The following is a 17,454-nucleotide window of genomic DNA, read 5'->3' on the forward strand; positions in this document are numbered from 1 at the left end:
AAGGATGACAGAAGCAAATAGTAAGGAAAAAAATATTGTGCTTGTTTAAGAGACGAACTATGATAATCTTGCCATTTGGAACCGAGGTGGAAAGCCTGGACTGTGTGCACTGCTCCGCTGGATGCTCTGAGCTGATTTTGAGCCATTCGAGCCATTCAAGCTGCAGGGGTCACCTTCCCACTCTGTGCTCTTCCCTGCCGGTGATACTGTTCTCTCCTTAGCAAACCAGACACCTTTCAGGTGAGGCTTCTTGGCAAAAAGGACCATTTTTATTCTCCTTTGGAGTCTGTTCGGCAAATAATGCCTGTCTCCTTTTCTTTGGGAGGTTTAAACCCATGTGTATCTTTGGTGTAAAGCACTGATATCTGACCCAAGGTCTTTACTCCGGATGAGAAGCCATGCCCGAAAGAAGGAGCAGTACTTTTGGCCCAGGCAGCTGCCTTCGAGTGGGGCCATTAGATACACAGGAATGTTGTCCAGGGTCTTAGAGAGCACTCTGTTTCTCTTTCTCTCTCTCAAGTTCTCTCTCTCTCTTGCTCTTTAATTTCCTTCTTGTGTAGTTCATAGAAGGAAGGGTTCATAAGCCCCATCCTACATGGTTAGCTGGTGGCTTCCAGGAGGTCTTCTGGATCAAAGAGATGGTGGATAGGTGGACTCTGCTCTTGAATTTTAGTAGATTCCCTCCAGGAAAGTTATATGGCTGCCAAGAAAGACTGTGTTACAACAATAAGAAGAGCAGCTGTTGTCTCCATGACTGTTGTTCCAGAAACTCATAACAGCATGAGCCTTGGTTTTAACATTCTACTAGAGGGCCTTGGAGAAGACATTTTACAGCTAGCAAATGTTTTTAATCATAACAGTGTGTGTGTTCACCAAGGAGCCTGCAGAAACCAAGGGGGATGCAGAGTATGACTACAAGCCTTGCAATTTCTATAGAGAGCAAAGTGGGGGAAGAGAAATGATCATTGTTGTCTTAGAAAACAGGAGAAGTTAACTTCTCTTAAGAACATATTTTGGGGAATAAGATTGTTTTTGCTCACATTCAGACAAATATTTTAAAACACATGTTCTCCCTAATCCATGGATAAAACTTCTTAAAGGAAACTGAGACCCACTTCATGCACATGGGTGACTAGCACAGATCACCTCTTGTAATTGTTACTTTTTCTATTGTAGATGAAAATTTTTGAAATCCATTAAATAGTACTGTTTTGAGGCCACGGAAGATGATTTTTATACAAATGGATGGGAAAGTCTTTCTGTGCAGCATGAGCCAAGGATTTGAGCTCTGGCTTTAAGTACTACAGTCCATAGAACACGTCTATAGTTCCTTCACTTAGACTCAGTCACTGGGTAGGGCCCACCAAGTAGTTGATAGCCTGTAAGAAAACACCCAACCCTTTTGTTCCATATGAAGTTGAAAAATCAAACACAATTAGAGAAATGATAATTCCAACTTCACTGACTGCATAACATTAACCAGTCCCAAAGAAATAATGAATCTAAGGAGGATCTTGAGCAAATAAATGGTCTTATAACATTTAACACGTAGGATATTATATTTTAAAATCAAGATCCAAGGCTACTGTGAGGAAGCATTAAAGGGTTCAGCCAGCTGCCCACACAAGCTTCTTGGAGTATCCTTTAGCAGGGACATCTTTGTCTAGTATCTGAACCTTCAGCATCAGTAGGTACAGATGTGCCCTAGCTCTCAAGTATGGAGGAACATTTTCCAAATGCATAAGACACTGATTTTTAAACATACTAACACAGGACTTCTACAATGAGAGACCAGGCTTTTCAGTAATTGGATACTTAGTCCACCTATCTGTATCATCTCCCTCTCATTGTCTTCCCTGGAAACCATAAGGTTCCTTAGTGAACTGAGAGGAGAAAAGATTACCTAGTTTCATGGGACCAGCATGTCACAAGAACTGGAAGTCTTGTCCCAGTTCCACAGGAAAAAGCACTTTTCTAGCAACCAGAAACCATGAATTGGTCAGACTACTGGTTAGACCTATTTTTAAAACCCTGACCAGGACTTCTCTATTTATCTCCTGTCCCTAGGGTCCTTGGAGATCCTCACCTGGGATCTCCCTAATGCATTTGCATTTGTCATTAGCATGCTACAGTTTTCGAAACTGTAGCTTATCTCAATAAGCTGAAGTCCATTTGAGATGAGAAGTTTCCTGTGGAGACACAGAAGACACCCGGGGCCCTTGGCAAGATTCGGGAGACACTCCAGTCTTATCGGTAATGTGTGCCAAACATCTCCGAGTGTGGATGACTCACAGAGGAGGAAGAGCTGTTGGGGGCTAATCCCATGCATTGCATATTGATTTGTCACTTTCTGTTTTCAAAAATGTCACTTTCTGACTTGTTTCTAAATCCTAGTGCTAATTTTAGGGACTTTTCTGACTATCCAGAATTATATTTTGTAGGATATTTATTGGATCACCAGGGAAACAACTTGTTATAATTCTACTTAGTCAAGCTGCATATATACAAAATCAAAAAGAAGAAATAAAACAAACCATGGCTTACCCCCACCAGCTTCATTCATAGGCGTGCAGCCTCTTGAGATTCTTCTCTCTAACTTAAAGTGGGGACGGGAGGAATGTTGAAGATGCCTCGCACACCAGTCTGCCATCCATTCTGCATTCATGGTGAAGTGCCTCACCGTCTTCAGTCAATCAGCAGCTTGAGGGTACTTGACCCTGGTATTTGGCCATTGTCTATTCATATCTGTCTGGAGACTTCACGGCCTCTGAAAAGCTCTGAAAAGCTCTGAGTCTGCTTCTTGGGTACACGGTGGTAAACCACTGAGATGGACTGGAACCTGATGAAAACTGCAAATGCAGCTGGAAACAGTCAACTTTGCCATCTCTCAAAAGAGAGGCTGAGATGCTCAAGTTTAGTCTATTGTGTATGTGTGATGAGGAAAACATCAAGAGCCTTCTTCAGCCTTCCCCTTGATCAGGGTTGTGTCTGCCTCTGCTATATTTGGGAAACTCTTTCCATGTCATGGAGAAAGCCCAAGAACTTTGACCTTAAGTTCTATGTAAGAATTTGATCCAGGATATTGGAAAACCTTTAAGGAAAAGTTTTATTTTCAAAGATGCTTTTATATCTTGTTAAAAGCTGCAATCAAAATTCACTTCGAGGCCGGACACAGTGGTTCACGCCTGTAATCCCAGCACTTTGGGAGGCCAAAGTGGGTGGCCCACACAAGGTCGTGAATTTGAGACCAGCCTGGCCAACATGGTGAAACTCTCCCTCTACTAAAATTACAAAAATTAGCCAGGCATGGTGGCACATGCCTGTAATCCTGGTTACTCAGGAGGCTGAGGCAGGAGAATCACTTGAACCTGGGAGGTGGAAGTTGCAGTGAGCTGAGACCACGCCACTGCACTCCAGCCTGGGTAACAGAGCAAGACTCTATCTCAAAATATATATATAGATAGATAGATGATAGATAGATAGATAGATGATAGATAGATAGATAGATAGATAGATAGATAGATAGATAGATAGATGTAAAAATTTTTTTTAAATTCTCTTTGATTCTTTTGTTTATGTAAAAATCGTTCTGTGAGAACTTTTTTTTTTTAAAAAAAAAACCTTATTTTTTAGAACAGTTCAAGATGTACATGTCTCTGCTTGGCTGGGATAGTTTGCCAACCTTTTCTTGCTTTTGATGGCCTTGGCATTTTTGAGCAGTATTGAGCAGGAATTTCGTAGGACAATCCTCTGGTAGAATTTGTCTGATGTTTTTCTCATGATTAGACTGGGGTTATAGATTTTGAGGAAGAAGATCGCAGAGATAAAGTGTCATTTTTACCACGTCATATCAAGGTTACATAATCACATGATTTATGGTTGTTGATGTTGACCTTGATCACCGGACTGAGTTGTGTGTCAGGTGTGTCCACTGTGAGGCTACCTTTCCTTTTTCTCTCTTTGCATGCTGTACCCTCTGGAAGGAAGCCACTCAGCACAGCCCCCCTTAACGAGTGGGGCATTATACTCCTTGAGGGCAGAGTGTGCATATAAATTGTTTGGAATTTTTCTGCGTGGGAGATTTATCTCTCACTCCCCTCCCCGCATTTATTAATGTATTCAATAATTTACTTATATCAGTATGGACTCATGGATATTTATTTTATAGTTGGATTATAATCCAATATACTTAATTGTGTTGCCTAAATTGCTTCAGTACTGGCTATTGGGAATTCTGATAGTTGGTTCCTGGCCTCCTTTGATGTACTCCCACCAATGCAGTATTTTTGTTTGACTGGTTTTTTAGTACTTCCTTTCTTTCTGGCATTACACAATGATCCATACTTATCGTGTATATTTTTTGCCCCAGCCTTAGAATCAGCCATTTCTCCAAAGCACTCTGGTTCCTTTTATTGGAGAATAAAAACAGAAATAAAGATCTGGGTTGTAGATGCACTCGGTGCTACTGGAGTGTCACTTCATCTAGGCCCTCTGAGCTGAGAGAACCAAGAAATACGTGTATGTATCCCAACGTATGAGTATACACGCATCTATAAGTATTTTGATATGTAACTCTCTGTATCTGTATTAAACTGATAAATTCCTCTGATATCTCCATCTCTAATCCGTTACCATACGGGTCATTCTAGCCTCCTCCCCTTGCTTATCTGTAAATTCCCACTCCAACAGTGAGAAATCTGGTTCTTCGGGAACTGTTTTATGCAGATAAAACAATGCTAACATTTAAGCAAACATTTTTCAGACATTTCTGTCTTTGTCTCTGTCCATGTTCTTGCCTTTCTGCTAATATTTTTCTAAATATATATGCTTATCTGTATTATTTCCTTATTTTCATATAAATTGTACCTATTCTTACATATGTACCTTTGTAATATCCTTTTGTCCTATGTAACTACTTATCAGACACATTTTGTTTCTTATTTCTATAGGTTTTCAGAGAACAGGTGGTGTTTGGTTACATGCATAAGTTCTTCAGTTGTGATTTCTGAGATTCTGGTGCACCCATCACCCAAGCAGTATACCTGTACGCAATTGATAGTTTTCCATCCCTCATCCCTCTCTCATCCTTACTGTCATGTCCCCAAAGTCCATTGTATCATTCTTATGCCTTTGCATCATCATAGCTTAGCTCCCACTTATGAATGAGAATATGTGATGTTTGGTTTTTCATTCCTGAGTTACTTTGCTTAGAATAATGTTCTCCAATTCCAACCAGGTTGCTGCAAATGCTATTATTTTGTTCCTTTTATGGCTGAATAGCATTCCATGGTATATATATACCACAATTTCTTTATCCACACATTGATTGATGGGCATTTGGGCTGGTTCCATATTTTTGCAATTGCAAATTGTGCTGCTGTAAAATGCATGTGCAAGAATTTTTTTCATATAATAGTTTCTTTTCCTTTGGGTAGATACCCAGTAGTAAGATTGCTGGATAAAATGGTAGTTCTACTTTTAGTTCTTTAAGAAGTCTCCACACTATTGTCCATAGTGGTTGTAATAGTTTACATTCCCACCAGCAGTGTAAAAGTGTTCTCTTTTCACCAAATCCACACCAACATCCATTATTTTTTGATTTTTTGATTCTGGCCATTCTTGCAGGAGTAAAGTGGTATCACATCGTGGTTTTGATGTGCATTTCCCTAGTCATGAGTGAAGTTGAGCAGTTTTTCATATGTTCATTGGCCATTTGTATATCTTCTTTTGATAATTCAGACACGTCTTTTTATGTTAGTAAATTCTGAGGTACTCTTTGTTTTTAAACATATGTATTCCATAAATTAACTAGTCCCTTATTAATGAATGCCTCGTTTGTTCCCAAATTTATCACTATTACAAATAATGCCACAGTGCAAAATCCTTCTGGACATTACCTCTGCAGAAAATATTCCTAAAAGTGGAATTTACCCTACAGAGATAGGAGTCTTTGAATTTTTCAAAGCACTTCCAGGAATATGAAATTTAATTTAGGCTGGACTTCTAGGAGTCAAACAAAATCTGATTGTTTGGGGGTGCACTGAATGAGGGCCCTACTGGCTCTGTCTTGGTGCCACAGTGGAGAGGGACTGTAGGAAGGGCCCAGGTCTGTTTTGGCCTCCTCCACGGATCTGATGCCTTCTCCCCTGCAGGTTGCTTTGGACTGTCCTTGGGTCAGCACCTGGGATCTCCCTAAAGACAGAGCCTGGGTCATTGCACTTGATTGTTCTCTGGCCTAGTCTGACCTTACTCAGGAACCAACTGCTCAAATCTTCTCTGAGCCCCAGTCCCCCCACCACCACCTTTCCCCATGTTCCTCTCTCTCGGCATTTCTAGGTCGATTCAACCATGACCTAATTGATTGCTGAAAGCTCTGTGCATATCAGCCTCTGCTGTATCCCGGGAGCACCATTAACACATTTCTTTAAGTATCCAGGATAGGTTAGTCAATTTGCAGATCAAGCAAGAAAGAATAGAAATTAGATTAAAGCTTCACTCAAACCTTGCAACCGAACCTGGGAAAAGACCTACTAGAAAGTCAGATGCAGAGGCTTTGTCTTTCACATCCTGGTGTGCTGATTCTACTTATCTCTGCCCTCAGTGTCAATGGCCAAGCTGCTTGCTGAAAAAGCCGTAGAGAACTTTCTTACAGGTGTTTTCTTTAAAGAAACTCTCAAGGAATAGAAGTCTTCTTGATTCAAGGGAGTGAAGTTGTGATGAAATGGCAAAATGACCGTCTGTGGGGTCTGTGACTCCTAAACTCATGCCGCCTGGGTGAACATTTATTCCCCTCATGTATTTGTTGTGAGAATTAGATGAGAAAATGTGTAGCATTTAGCATAGAGTAAATACTCCATAAATACATAGTAACAGCCAAAATAGCTAATATTTATTGAGAGTGGATTATGCATTAGACATTCTTCTAAGTATTTTAGATGTGCTAACTCTTTTGATCCCCACAGCAATACTGTGAATTGGGTGCTATTCTATTTCCTAATTTTACAAATGAGGAAATGTAAGTATAGGAAGTTAAAGCAACTGGCCTGAGATCACACAAGTAGTAACAAGATTCAAGGCCAGCCATCTGTCTTCAGAGTTCGTACCCTCCACCCCACTCCGCTGGCTCTCGTGAGGCGCAGTGTTCCCTAGTGGAATGAGGGTTACCTTTGGAATCCATGGCAGACACTGCTAGATGCCTCCCCAGTGTCCCTTTCCCCACCTCCTCCTTGCTAATTGAACTCCAATATTTTTTGCAGGATGGTAACACGTCCAATTAAAAATAAAGACCTTCCCAGGGTCCCTTGCAGCCAGGGTGGACGAGTGGCCCAGTTCTGGCCAATGAGATGGAAGCCAAAGGGACAGACTCAGCTGGCACCACCTGTCCATCATCCCCTTCTCTCCTCTCCCGCCTGCCTGTGATTGTGCTTGCTGGAAGTGCGGCAGCCTTCTTGTGGGCCGGAGGATGACACCACATGCCCAGGGTGCAGGAGCAGGAAGACAGAGGGCGGGTGGGGTGTCGGCAGCAGTGCAAGCCACCAGCAGTCCTGGAGGGCTCACAGCTGACCCTTCGGCGAAGGAGAAAAATGATTTCCTGTTTAGTTCATTCACTGTAAGTCTGGTTTCTGTTATCTGCAGCCAACAGCAATGGTAATTGAAACAAAATCCAAGCTGTGCTAGGAGGTCCCTTGAGTGAGAGGGAAGTGTGTGTGTGCATGTGCTCATTTTGCTTCATTAGCTCTGAGCCTTGGTTTACTTATTTATTCTTATTCCTCATGTTACACCCCACAATATCTGGAAAGGCAGGTATACAGCCCATTACCGATGAGAATGAAAGGAAGAAAGGAAGGAAAAAGGGCAGAGAGGGAGGGAGGGGAGCAGTAAACACCCATAGTCCAGAGGGTGATACAGAGTAGGACTTGTCCTTTCCCATCGGGCTACAGAGTCAGCCTCGGATGGATGCCCAGAAGCTTTGAGTCCCCTGGCCTTGTCTCTGCTTCCCTTTTCTAGCCCTTTCCCTTCCCTCAGACTCCAGTTTTATCTTGTTGGTCAAGGCCAAAGAGATCCTCAATTTTGGTTTTACCCTACAAGGGCAGCAGAGGAATCTCCTACTGTTCGCTGTGTGAGGGTCACTCAGGGGGTTCTGAGACCCGCTAAAATTGATATTACTAATAGCATGGATGCGGAGGCCATACTGTACGGGTTCAAATCTCACTCTATCATTCTTAGCTGTGTGATCTTGGAGAAGTTACTTGCCTTCTCTGTGCCAAGGATTACTTACCTCTTAAATAAGAGTAATAATAGGGTTTATTAATAGAGTTTTTGTAAACTTATATGTAAACTATTTAGAATAGTGATTCTTGACTGGGAGTAATTCCTGTCCCCTACCCCAGGGTACATGTGGCAATGTCTGGGACATTTTTGGTTGTCCTAACTTGAGGAGGAGTGCTGCTGGCATCTCTCTAGTGGGTAGAGACCAGGGATTCTGCTGAACATCTTATAATGCACAAGACAGCCCCTACGACAGAGAATGATCCAGCCCCAAATGTCAGTAGTGACAAGCCTGAGAAACCCTGAATTAAAACTATGCCTTGCTCATGATAAATGCTATATAAATTAGTGTCACTTTGATGTGTTATGCTAAAGATTCCCTTTCCACTCTGGGTGTTGATAAAAAAGAATCAAAGAGGGAAAGGGGACCAACATTTTTGTTCTGCCATGTATGTGAGAGGTACAACAATGAGAAATTTTAAGAGGGTTGCAAGTATTTGAGATGTGCCTTTAACATGCCCCACACTGTGCCTGGCATGTAGTAAGTGCTCCTTAAATAGATTTTAGGACTATCGTGCTTTAGTCATTGATCACATGGAGGGCTATGGATCTTCTTGTGAGTTGGAGTTGCTTTGTACTTTCCTGAAGCCCTTTGGTAACAGGACATGAGGTGTGTGGGGGTGGGGAAAGTGCTGGAGCTGTTGAGTTCAGCCTTGGGGAGGTGGTGTCACGGCTGGCTTTTTTCTTCCCCGCTGAAAATGTTGCCATTCTAGGAGAGAGAGTTGGTCTGCTTGGCCTTGGTATTTGGGGTGGGGGATCTGGGAGGTGGGAAGACTGAGCGTCCTGAGGCTAACTGCTTAGAGAAGGGATTGGTAAATTGTTTCTGTAAAGGGCCACATTTAAATAATTTAAGCTTTTTGGGCTAAGAGGAAAAATTAAGGATATTATGCACATAATCATGTAACAAGAGAGAAAACACATTGCTACACATTTTTATTGAGATAATTTAAAACTTTATGAACACGAAATTTGAATTTTATATAATTTTCTCATATCATAAAGTATTATTCTTCTTCTGATTTTGCTCAATCATTTAAAAATGTAAAATTCATTTTTAGCTCTTGGGACATATAAAAACAAATGGTGGACTGCATTTGGCCTGTAAGGCTGTGGTTTGCCAACCCCTGGCTTAGAGCATCATCACCTAAGCCTGCGGCTGGTCTTGCCCTGAAGCCCTAGCCTGATTCTCTCCATCACCAATGCCGGTCATGTTCCTTTTAGTGAAGTCCCTACTGGAATTCCAGGCTCTGCAACTGAATCCCTTTGCAGTTCCCCAGCAGCCAGACTGACTGCAAACAGTCGGCCCCTAGGGCATTGGACACTCTGTGCTAGGGGCCAGGACTACACAGGTGGAAAAGTTGTGTCCCCTCCCCAGCATCGCTTGCCATGTAGCGAGGAGACACCACGGATCAGGACAGTGAGATGGAGGCCATCATGGGCACGGTGCTACAGATCAAGGGCATGGGGAAAGGAACACCCAGGTTCTCAGAGGGCATAGGGAAGGCTTCACAGAAGTGTTGTGCTTGAGCTGAGACTGGAAGAATACATTGGAGTATTTTAGAGATTGGGGGCTGAGGGTGTAAATTTTCAGGCAGCTGAAAACAGCATGTGTGAATGATGGGAGATGAGATGAGAGGGCACACCATGTTCATGGACTTAGAGATGCCCTCCTTTTTATTGCCAGCACATAGTTTGGGGAGGGAGAGTGGCAGCTATAAAGCTGGACCAGCAGGCAGTACTGAGTGTGGCTGTGGGCTTGCCTCTGGGGTCTGCGGAACACTGCCATGTTCTCATTTGTCACCCAGGCCTGCACCTGCTGCTCAGACTCACACCTTGAGGCTGGGCTATAGTCGGTGCTTTCAGACCTCCCACCTGCCTAGACTTCTGCATATCACCCAACTTCAGACTGGGCCAAACCTACTCTTTGCCAACCTGGTAGCCAGCCCTCCTGTGCCCCTGCTGATGCACCTGCCCTACCCCTGAGGATTCTTCCAGCCCTCTGGCTTCCACAGAAAAGACTCCTGGCCGGGCGCTGTGGCTCACGCTTGTAATCCCAGCACTTTGGGAGGCCGAGGCGGGTGGATCACGAGGTCAGGAGATCGAGACCACGGTGAAACCCCGTCTCTACTAAAAATACAAAAATTAGCCGGGCGTGGTGGTGGGCGCCTGTAGTCCCAGTTACTCAGAGAGGCTGAGGCAGGAGAATGGCGTGAACCCGGGAAGCGTAGCTTGCAGTGAGCCGAGATTGTGCCACTGCACTCCAGCCTGGGTGACAGAGCGAGACTCCGTCTCAAAAAAAAAAAAAAAAAAAAAGAAAAGACTCCGAATTTCTCATAAACAAAATTGTTTCCTGGAATCTGGCCTGTTTCCTCTCCTTCCTACTCACCAGTAGGACTCACTTATTTTCCTCATCGGCTTTGTAAATGGGAGAAAGTAGAGATGCCACATGTGGGCATTCTTACCTAATCTATCTAGGAGACAGGGCATGTGATGCCCTTGCTATTCTGAGCTGCACAGAAGCCTGCCTCATGTGATGGCTGCAGACAACACATCTTGGGGGGTGCATGGCTAGAGGCATCAGGGATAAGCTCAGATTCAGCCTGACGCTATTTCTCCATTTCAGGTGTTAAATTCTGACTCGTATTTTTTCAGGGTCTACCAGAGAAAACCCGACATTAGGAATTAGACACCTAAGATCTTTAAAAGTGAGTGAAGTGGAACCCTTACACACTACTGATGGGAATATAACATGGTATAGCCACTGTGGAAGACACATTTGGGGTTCCTCAACAAATGGTAAACATTTGACCCAGCAAGTTCACTCCTAGCTATATAGCCAAGAGAACTGAAAATGTATATTCACACAAAAACTTGTACACAAATGTTCACAGCAGCCAAATATTCATAAATGCCAAAAAGTGGAAACAACCTAGATGTCCACCAGCTGGCAAATGGATAAATAAATGTGGTAATACCCACAATGGCATATGATTCAGCCATGAAAAGAAATGAAGCTCTGATACATGCTATAACATGGATGAACCCCAAAAACACTATGTTAACTGAATGCAGCCAGACACAAAGGACCACTATTGTATGATTCCATTTATATGAAATAGCTAGAATGGGAAAATCCATAGAGACAGATAATAGACTAGTGGCTGCCAGGGGCTGGGAGGAGAGGGGATTGGGCAGTGAAAACGTAATGGGTACAGGTTTTCCCTTGGGGGTAAACATGCTCTGGAATTAAATAATGGTGATGGTTGCACAACATCGTGAATGTACTAGAAGCCACTGAACTGTACATTTTTAAAAAGGCGAATTTTATGTTATGTGAACTTTATCTCAATAATAATAAAAAAGTGAGTGAGGTCAGCATTCAGCTTCCTGTGCAAATAGAACCCCAGGTGCCACAGAGATGTTTCCAATGTCCTTAGCTCCTGGCTCTTACAGATCCTGAAGCCCGGTGGGCCTGAGTCCAATTTATGCTACTCTCCAGAAGAAGGCAAAATGAAGAATTGGCCCCTCTCCAATCCCAGGAACAGGCAGTAATTCTTCTTTTGTGACACCACTGAGATGGATATTTATATTTGAATAGTTCATCTGTTATTCTTATGGATTCTGTGTTGACACTCAGTTTGTCCCCTTGATCTGGAGGCCCAGGGCTCATCTCAGGCAGGGGCTGCAGGTCCATGAGGAGGGGAAGTGTCTTTTCTCCTTCACTTCACCAAGTCTCCCCAGCTGTCCGCAAGTTCCCTCCACAGCCTCTCCCATTCACAGGCTCATGCATTCCAAAGGCACCCCTCCAGGCTTTTGGGCCAGGGCCAGGTACTGTCCTAGGCCCTGAGGATCTAAAGATGAACAAGACACAGTCTCTGCTCTCCAGGAAACAGTTGGGGAGGCAGAGAGGTGAGTGCACAAGTGCAACACTGGTGTGATGGAGGAAACAGCCAAGGGCGAGACAGTTGGCAGAGGGGCCGGGGGGTGGTGCACGAGGTGGGCCTGGGAGAACAAGTAAGAATTCACCAGGGAGACAAGGCAAAGAGACAGACTTTTCAAAGCCACAGTGTGTGAAATAGCCTGGGATCTTGAGGGAAAAAGTTGGGAGTGGAGCCAGAGGGTGGTCAGTAGATGAGCAGATAAAGTTGGATAACTAGGCAGGAGCAAGGTTTGGAATGCTTTGTTTGCCAGCCTGAATTTGGGGTCTATCCTGACAGTGAAGAGAAACTACTCAAAGATTTTAAGAAGAGAAGTTCCATCATCAGATTTGTACTTTAGGGGGTAAAACATTCTGGGAGCAAAAGAGAGGCTGGATTAGAGAGAGAGTTGGAGTGGAGGTCAGCCAAAAGGCTACTGCACCGGTCCACATGTGAGATGATGAGAGCTGGATGAAGGTCATTGGCAGGGGGGATGAAGGGGCAGGGACAGAACTGACTCGGCTGTAAGATGTCGAGTAGCCATGGATGGTGCAGTAGGGTCGGGGGTATGAGGGAAAGGGCGGCCCTGGCAGACTCCAGGTTTCTGGCTTGAAAAGAAGTCATTATGTGAGAAGAGGAGCGTATTTGGAAAAACAAGCGACAAGCTGAGTTTGGGGCAGGATGAGCTGAGAACCTGAGGCACATCCAAGTAGAGACGTCAGGCAGGCCAGCAGGGCTTGGAGCTGGGGCTCAGGGTAGAAGTCAGGACAGGATGGTGGCCTTGTGCATGTGCCCCATTTCTCCCCAGAAGCTCAGTTTGGGGAGCCATGACCTGGAAGCTGCTGGCGCCTGTCCCTGCCAAGGTCTCATCCTGGTTTAAACTCTTTCTCCCCATTGGCATGTGATTTCATGCTGTTCACTTCTTCCTTTAAATGGAAATGCATAAAATGATCTCCGTCCTCCGGTGGGAATTGAGATTTTTTTCCTCTCTCAGCTCTGACACCTGCTACTGTTTCACTCATTATTAAAGGTATGTATGACTGGGTGGCATGCCTCAGGCGGTGCTAAACAGAGGTGCAGGAGGGCCTGGAGAAATGTCAGGAGAGAGGCATCAGAAAATAACTCACAGCAGCAGAGAGCAAGTAGGGACACACTGCATGTGCTCTAATGTCTTTGCAGGGCCTCCGAGTAAAGGTGCCACCCTGTCCCTGGAATATTAGACTCTGCTGCCATGATGCCTTCCCTCTTCCCAGGCCTCCTTCCTATCCTAGCTCCTCCAGTCCACCTTCTTGGTATGTCTTATTCTGCAGGGCCACTGCCTTTCCTCAGTCCCTCCTGCAGGATGCTACCCCGATCTCGGCTGCTGAAATCCTCCCCTCTGTACTGGTTGCCTATGCTTTTGTAACAAATTACCACAAACAGTGCTCACACAGCACAGATTGATCATCTTACATTCCAGAGTCAGAAATCTGACACGGGTCTCACTGAACTAAAGTCAAGATGTTAGCAGGCTGTATTCCCCTCTGAATTTCTAAGACAGAATCTGTTTTCTTGCCTTTTTCAGTTCCTAGAAGCCAGCAGCATTGCCTGGCTCCTGGCCCCCAAGCCAGCAACAATGGATGGAGTCCTTACATCGCATCACTCTGACCTCCTTTTCTGCTTCCTTCTCCTACTTCTAAAGACTCATGTGATTATACTGGGCAGCCCTGGAGAACCCAGGCTGATCTCTCTACATTATGGTCAGCTAATTGGCAATCTTAATTCCATCTATAATTTTAGTTCCACTTTGCCAGTTCATCTGTAAACAGATTCCAAGAATCAGGATATGGACATCTTTGAAGGCATTCTACACTAGGCACGTGTGGCTATTTACACTTAGATTTAAATGAAACTTTAATTCATTTAATTTACAGTGAGGCTGATACTCTGCAAGTCTCTGAGGCATATAGCAATAAATCAGACAGTTTGATCTAGAGATATATGAGCTGATAACACTTCGGTCTGCTTGTGCCAGGTTCTCTTCTAGGGAAGATATTTATGTTTGAGCAAGAAGATTTTTGTTAGGGGATCTCACTTATAATATTAGCAACATTTATTGAGCATTTAAGTTCTATACTAGCAATATGCTAAGGAGTTTTCATGCATTTTCTCATTTAATTCTTAGAATAACCCTGTGAGGTAGATAGTATTATACCCATTTTACAGATAAGAGATTTTGAGGCTTGCAGTGGTTAATCAGCTTGTCTAAGGCCACATAGTCACATAGTTTATAAGTAGTAGAGCCAGAATTCAAGGTGGGGTTGCACATGGCAGTCTGGGCTCTCTCAGTCTCTGTCCACTGTGCTGGCTCTGTCACCATAAGGAATGGCCCCATTAGGGCCAGACTAAAGGGCAAGCTACCCGACCCTACCAGGCTCCAGCCACAAGTGACACACTCAAGGGGACCTCTATCTGAAAGGCCAGTGGCCAGGAATCAGATATTGGGGTGGGAGCAGAAGCTGTAGGTGGTGTTCTATGCAGCCCCTTGTCCTGGCTTTCCTCGGGGTCTGCCACAGCCTTGGCTTTTCTTCTTCAGTCTTACTCAGGCCGCAGAGGGAGGCAGGAGCCACCATCTAGTCCCAGCTTGTTTGCCAATTTATTATCTTGCAAACAAATCCTGCCTTGTGGTATTGTTGCTGTAATGGGACAGAAGTTCATCTATTTCCAATTCTGCAATGTGGGCAGACTTCTAAGGGGTCTGTTTTCAGTTCACATATTAATGTGCCTCCTGCCACAGCTCCAAATAGCTTTTGCTCCTACATGTGGGCCATTTTACTCGAAGGGATGGGGAGGGAGGAAGGGGAGTGGAGCAATATTTTGTTTGTGTACACTTCCAAATGGGACAAGGCTAAAGGGACCAAACCTTGTCCTGTCTTGAGACGATACCCAAAGGCACTTGGACAAGATAAAAATCCAAATCCTTTATCTGTGAAAATTCTTTGCTCCAACAGAGCTGAAAAGAAACATGCATTTGGGTGTGTGTGTGTGTGCACTCAAGCATGCAGGCATGCACGGTAAAGCTGTCAAGATCTCAGGTTACCCCTCCTTCAAACAGCATGTTACTTACTGTCGTCTCCGTGATCCTCATAGCTTCCTTTTTATCTGGGGACACCACAGGTCTTAGAAGGACCAAATCAAGGAGTGGGAGATCCTTCTCTATGCTCTTGAGGCCAGCCAGGGACACAGTTTTCAACATCTTGTTTCCCCCAAACAGCTCTAGGCTGAGACACTGCCAGTTGGAAATTCTACATTGCAAGGGTTTTGCTGACATTTAATATCCCAAACCATACGATACCATGATATTATTTCATGTTTAACAAACTGAAAAAAACCAAACAAAACATCTTCCCAGCCTTGGTGGGCAGACCCAGGCAGACCTGAGCTGTTGGGAGGCCAGGGAGTGAAATCCTGGAGGGGACCCAGGAGTTCTGCAACCCCCACCCCACCCCACATGTGCTGCTCTGACCATGGCTCCTCTTGTGCCAGTCCCTAATCGGTTTTATTATTATTATTGTTGTTATTGTTATTATTGTTACGGAGATGGAGTTTCTCTCTTGTTGCCCAGGCTGGAGTGCAATGGCGAGATCTCGGGTTACTGCAACCTCTGCCTCCCAGGTTCAAGCAATTCTCCTGCCTCAGCCTTCTGAGTAACTGGGATTACGGGCACCCACCACCATGCCCAGCTAATTTTTAAATTTTTAGTAAAGACGGGGTTTCACCATGTTGGCCAGGCTGGTCTCAAACTCCTGACCTCAGGTGATCCACCCACCTCGGCCTCCCAGAGTGCTGGGATTACAGGCGTGAGCTACCATGCCTGGCCCTAATGAGTTTAAGAAGTTAAAGTTCCAAACTAGAGAGGACGATGTAAATGTCCTTAATTCTCTGTCCTGAAACATCATTCATTAAAACCCTAATGTTTTAATCTTTATTTTAGATTACTTTTTTAAATGTATCTCTCCCTTCCTCGTATGGGAACCTAGTGACTTTCAATTACCACTGTCTGAGAAGAGATGTGTTTGTGTACATAGCCGGGGGCTTAGATGTGTGCTTATTTGCAGAGTGGTTTTGTGCTCTCCCAGATTTTTTCTCGCTTATGTGGTGCTCCTTAAAATCTACCTTTTGATCTTGACAGTCTGGGTCTCATTCGCATTCAGGCTTCTGGGTCTTCAGACCCATGCGTTGCCTGCCCCACCATGTATTATTCATAGACACACCTGTTCTTAAGAAGAACTCAAACAGAGATTAATTCATTTTTTGGAATTAATTCATTTTTTAAAAATTCATTATAAGTGGGAAATCACAACTCTCATTTGTAAACCTGGTGCCCCCATCCACTCATGAGTTATTCTGGAAACATCCCTTGAAAGCCCTCTTCCTCAGCAAGCAGAGGCCTGCCTTTCTTTGCTTCAGCGGGAACCCAAGAGCCCTGCTGGCAGGCCTTTGCCAGGGACATATCTCTGTAATCTCTGATGCCTCTCAGTTGCGTTGTTTTCGCCTGGCAGGAATGGTTCAGCGGTGAGGATAAGGCTGCATCACTGGAATGCATTTCGTGTTGATATAAGAAATTGGCAGAATTTGGAAAATGGAGCAAATTGTATCCTATGAGAACCTTGCAAGGTTTGCATTATTATCGAACTTTCACCTTTGCTATTATTGATTAGTTTTGTTCCTAAACTTTATTTTTAATGCATTTGAAGTAGTCTTCTGGTTGAGGATTATTCCTAAGTTTTTAGTTATTCCTTTAATGCGTATTTGTCTTTGAGCTTCTTAGTTATACTGGGACCCAAATAACACCTCTTCTTATGCTAGATTTTTCTCCCAGAATGAACCAGCTGCTGTTTTGATTCAGAGCGATGCAGCAAATAGGCATGGCATGTGAGGCAGGGAAACCCACAAAAGCTTTTGGCAGAAAACTGACATTTCTTTCTTTCTTTTAGAGATGGAGTTTCCGCTGTGTTGCTCAGGCTGGTCTCCAACTCCTGACCACAAACAATCCTCCTGCTTCAGCCTCCCTTACCTGGCTGAAGTTGACAAAGGAGTTTATCACTTCGTAATATAGTTTAAATGGTTGAAAGAATGGCCTCTGGGGTGAGAAAAATTCTTGCATATTAGTCAACTGACTTCGGACAGGCTATTTAACATCTCTAAATCTAAGTAAACTCATCTGGGG

The 17,454-nt window shown here is 44.0% G+C and overlaps 1 long non-coding RNA gene across 1 annotated transcript in view; it reads left to right on the plus strand.

Moving 5' to 3' along the window:
- The window catches only part of LOC129488855 (uncharacterized), a 109,873-nt gene extending 93,001 nt beyond the window's left edge, over positions 1–16,872 (plus strand). Inside the window, exon 3 of the long non-coding RNA XR_008659724.1 lies at positions 16,787–16,872. This is a non-coding gene — a long non-coding RNA (uncharacterized lncRNA). The remainder of the gene's footprint in view (positions 1–16,786) is intronic.
- The last annotated feature ends 582 nt before the right edge of the window (positions 16,873–17,454 follow it).

Source organism: Symphalangus syndactylus, chromosome 8, assembly GCF_028878055.3.
Source record: "Symphalangus syndactylus isolate Jambi chromosome 8, NHGRI_mSymSyn1-v2.1_pri, whole genome shotgun sequence".
NCBI classification, from domain to species: domain Eukaryota; kingdom Metazoa; phylum Chordata; class Mammalia; order Primates; family Hylobatidae; genus Symphalangus; species Symphalangus syndactylus.